Raw genomic sequence first — 4961 nt, 5'->3', positions numbered from 1 at the left:
ACTTGATACTCGTGTCTGCGGCTGGTGACCACTGTGGGAAGCTCATCGCAGGCTAGAAACACACTGTTCACAAACCTCTTTCTGGCATCTGAATGCATGGCATGGCCTTTATCCAACACACGGTTTAGATCTGCTCTGGTAATGAATTCATCCTCGTGTAAGAATGACAGGAAAACCAAACTGTTAGCCATGCATTGCTGATTCCTGTACTTTCCATACTTAGGAGAGGCCTGGCTTCGAGATGCACAGATGCTACTCACTCGTGGACGACTTTCACTGTTTGTAACCTGTACATGAGACGGTCCTGGAGCTTCTCCATCATGCTGCATTTGCACAGTTACCTGGGGTTCAGTCTGGATTACCTGCTGTACTTTAGCATCTGACACACATGCTGAGCGAACACCTCTCTTTACCACATCTGCATAGGACACTGCAGCTGTCTGAGCACTGTTCTGCACTTCTGGACTGGGAATAGTTGTAACAGACACCTTTACCTGCTCACTGCTCTGAGAAACATTTACCTGTTCTTTCTGCTTTTGCCATCTAAGCTTCTGGGACTGCGACCTTTGACCTTTTCTTGGCATTTTGAAGTACAAACTGGACCTTATATGTATTTATACACACATGTAAACAAAAGTCAACCTGTAAACACTGAAAAACTAATGACTTTAATAACTATTAAATCAGAGATTTATCAGAATTGATGTAAAAGGCTGACTTAAATACAAACTCAATATAAAAGTTATTTAAAGTTCTTTGAAAACACTTTGGTCTGTTTTATTGTAACTTTTTCAAAAACTGTATATTATTACTTATATTTTTTTTTAACCAGACTGGATAACAAATAGGTCTATACTCCTGTAAAGTAATATGCAGAATAAATCTCAACAATCAATCAACAGGCTATGATAAAAATCTTAGCTTTTAAGTAGACTTTGTGTAAATCTTTAAGATATTTAAAATTTAAAGCAAATATAAGGAGCTGTGATGGTGTGGTGATCAGATGACAGGCGATGGGGAGTCTTCAGCTGGATGTTCTGCAGCAGTCAGGAAACAGGAAGTCTGGGTTCTCAGGGCAGCCTCTAGATGACAATTCTAACTGAACACTTACACTGAGTGACAAAAAAGGGTTTGTCCTTCGATAATAATAGTATAAACTTGTAGTCAAATATTATAGCCAATGAAACAGACTTGAAAAATGTATTTGAATCAAATTTAATATTTATGTGAATATAGCACTCTGAATATATTACAGAATAGTCAGATTATCTTATTACAAATAAACCTTTCAAAAGGTGTATATTTTATATAATGTATCAAAGTAATTGCACCAGTAAGCCAAACTATCAGTGTTTATTCCAAAGAGTAATGCCAAGTTAAAACTACAAATGTAGGGCTGTATAAGTAGTTTCTACTATAAGTTCTACTGTACTGATATTCTACTACTGTATATTCAACTTTCTAATTGTAATTTTCAGCAAAATGACTGAATGTGAGAGAGTTTAATGACAGGAAAGAAGGAGCAGTGAGAGCAGAGATCTCTCAGAATTCTGTAACAGATAGATCAAGTACTGGTACTTGGATTTCTGAAAACTTGGATTCTGAAATTAGATAGAGCGCTTGGGATAGAGGGATACAAGATAGAATGGCTGTCAAATTAGATAGAGCAGTAGGGATAGAGGGATACAAGATAGAATGGCTGTCAAATTAGATAGAGTCGGGAGAGTGATAGGATAGACAGAATTGCTTATAATGATAGAGAGAGAGGATCTTCTGCAGCAGCTCACCTGTAAGACACAAAAGGCCTGGAATTAGTCGTATTTCCAATATGCTTGGATTTACCATATTCTTCAGACTACATGGCACACCTAAAATCCTGTCATTTTCTCAAAAATATACAATGTGCCTAGTGTATCGATTCTGGTTATGCTTACTGACCTCAAATGGGATTTCTGTGGTACACAGAAATCAAAATTCTGTCAAATATTTTAGTAAGACTTCAGTAAACTACAAAGCTGCGCTGCTTGATGTATTGTCAGAGCATTATGGCTACCATAGTCAGCACCCTCGCACAGTAATTCGTACGGTGCTTCAACATAACATTATGGTGTGTGTACAAGGACCTGGCACGTGCTAAGAGACATGCTTATGAAGCAGATTTCAAACTGATCAACCCATGAAGAGTTTGATGGATTTGTGGATGAGGAATGAACTGAAAAAAGTGAGTGTATTGTTCTGTATTTTATGTGTTACAACTGAACAGTGTTGAGAGTTGTTTGTGAATGACTTGAATAAAGTTTGACTTATCTGACTGTTTTGTTTGGCTTAATCTGCCTTAAAAACAGACTTGTTTATTGACATTATGCCTTATAATCTCAAAAATACAGTAAATGTAGGGCTTTAAATATTAAAGAGTTCTACAGTAAATTATTGGACTGAACAGAATGACAATGTTTAACAAATGGTGGTGGAACCTGTTATAAGGACATTTTTGCGTTCTATTAAAACATTAAACTAAGTCTATAAAGTCAAACCAAGACGTGCTGCTACAGTAACTTACTGTAAATATTATATGGTCCTAATAAACCCGCACACTGAGGTTACAGCAGACAGTTTCAGGCCTCCTGCTTTAAACACTTTATATCCATTAAACTCAAAATTATCTATTGACTGGCCAAAAAGAACACAAAACCTTTCTCACATTTGCCTAAAAACATCTTGATGATCAGCAAGAGCTGTGCGGACTCACTGTACTAAACTAAATCTTCTAAAGTGAGAGAAATATTTCAGAAAAACACCAGCATTAAAGTCAAACATGGTGCCATTACTGTGATGGTCCAGAGTTCCTTTACTACTTCAGGACCTACATCAACTCATCAGGTCCTGAGTTTAATCACACTTGGGATTTGCAACAGGAAATTGATCTGAAGCACACAAGCAAGTCCAACTGACTAATCAGAATCTCGACTTTAATGAAATTGAGATCCTTCAAATGATTTCAAAACACTATTTTTGACCTTAATTAAGGCAACTCTGAAATTAAAGTGGACCAAAATCCCCCAGTGATGTAAATCAGTCATTACTAGTTACTATAAATGCTTGACGGTAGTTGTTGCTATCAGGGCTTTCACAGCTGGGTATTAGAGAACAGATAGCTCTGGTTTGGTTTTCTCTGCTTCATACATGAAATCATCACTTTAAAACTGCTTGTATTTGTACTTATCCAGGTCGTCTTTGTTAGGAGATTTGAAACGTGACAAAAAACCATAAACAAAATAAATCTGCAAGAAAGAAAGACTTTTCCCAGCACTGTACCTCAGACAAAACCTTTACTTACCAGACTTGAGACGATCAGATCAGCAGTCTAGACAAAGGAACCAAAACATCAGATCACTGTTTAATGATTCAGACTGTTGAGCCTCTTCACACACAATCCAATTTACTGTGACATTAAATAACTAGTCAAATCCTCCATTTCTTCATGCCTTTATGAACTCACTGTAGTCTAAAGTGGGCACAGTTTAATTGCAGAGTCTCAGAATAGGCACCAATATTTGTTGGCACAAATGCAGGATATACCAAATATTTCGTACACAGAAGCTTTGTGGCTCCAACATTTTCTATCACAAGTCAGTTCTAATAACATGTGAAGAACGACAACTTTTATTTTTTTTGTCTGCTACTTAAATCCACAAACATAAGGAGAAAATGAACAACTGTATAAAGACATCTGACATTTAACTATGTTTGGATTTAATGAGCCATAAGAAATTTAAATCATACATAAATGGGCTACTAAACTTCAGGGAGATTTTCAGGGACAGTCAGAGGCCCTGTGTGGGGGCTTTGCTGCTACAGGTCACAAATCCTGTGTTTTTGCCAATCAGTAAATGGAAACGTATCACAAAAAGTCAAACTACTGTATGTAACTCATCAAATGTGCTACGCAATGCCAGGTTCATACTGCTTCAATTACAATCATTGTTTACTTACCAGCAAAGGCAAAACCAAAGATCTCTTTCACTCTGTGTAACAAAAGACAAAGCACAAAAATACAGACTGAGAAAACTCAAATCAGCATCACAGTCAATACTACATCAATCTGTGTAGTCCAAAAGATTCAGTACACTTCTTTGTTTACCACAGCAACAAACAACTCACCCCTTTTTTCTACACCTTATTAAAGATTACTGTCTTCATTAAGGTAAAATGTGGTTTCATCCATTTGTAATAAGCCACACAAGTTTCTCAGCTATGTGATAGCTCTAATTTCATAAGCAATGATTTGCTACACCTAGCACTACACACTTTATCAAATTCTGACATCACAATTTCAAAGCATGAACAATCATAAATGAAAGATTGGGTGATATATTTGTAGGCTTTAACATTTGAGTTGGTCTGCATTCAAATTCTGCGCCCTAAAAATATTATCACCTGCACACAGTATCATTTAATATGCTGTTGTTTTAAATATCTACATATCATATTAATAATATTAATGGCGCACTGCTGCATTTTATTTATTTGAAGGTGGCCTTTTTTTATATTTCATTAATTTTTCACAAAGTGAGAAGTTAAACAGAGCTGCAGGTGTAGGTTTTATTTAAAAAAAACAACCTGCACAAACAAGTGTTAAACAGTTCTTAAAAATTTACTAAAAAACTAAAATTAATTAATTTAAAAAAAACTTCTTCTTGTTAAGAGATGTTATTATTCTTATATTATGTGTTTTATCCTCACTCTCTCTCTCCCTTCTGTTAATTAACCCACAACACATACACATGTTCTGGGAATCCATCCTACCGTTGTTTCTGCGCATGCGCACAACACGAAATTCAGTGGCAAACCGTCCTACCTTTGTGAATATTAGCTAAAAAAAATACTGGCCGATAGCATTCACTGCCAAACCATCCTACCTTTGTGAATGTCACCTACAAGCATACTTAAACAGCTAAAAT

At 36.1% G+C, this 4961-nt stretch overlaps 1 long non-coding RNA gene across 1 annotated transcript; it reads right to left on the bottom strand.

Annotated features, from left to right (window-relative positions):
* Nucleotides 1-1199: 1199 nt before the first annotated feature.
* Nucleotides 1200-4500, bottom strand: LOC120437444. Its single transcript, XR_005611137.1, has 3 exons — nucleotides 3994-4500; nucleotides 3338-3364; nucleotides 1200-1787 (listed from the first exon to the last, which is right to left on the bottom strand). It is a non-coding gene; the product is annotated as an uncharacterized LOC120437444 (long non-coding RNA).
* Between the last annotated feature and the right edge of the window lie 461 nt (nucleotides 4501-4961).

The sequence above is a fragment of the Oreochromis aureus genome, linkage group 3 (genome assembly GCF_013358895.1).
Source record: "Oreochromis aureus strain Israel breed Guangdong linkage group 3, ZZ_aureus, whole genome shotgun sequence".
In the NCBI taxonomy this organism is placed as follows: Eukaryota; Metazoa; Chordata; class Actinopteri; order Cichliformes; family Cichlidae; genus Oreochromis; species Oreochromis aureus.
The sequence above is the reverse complement of the archived record's forward strand: the minus strand, read 5'-3'. Positions and strand labels throughout refer to the sequence as shown.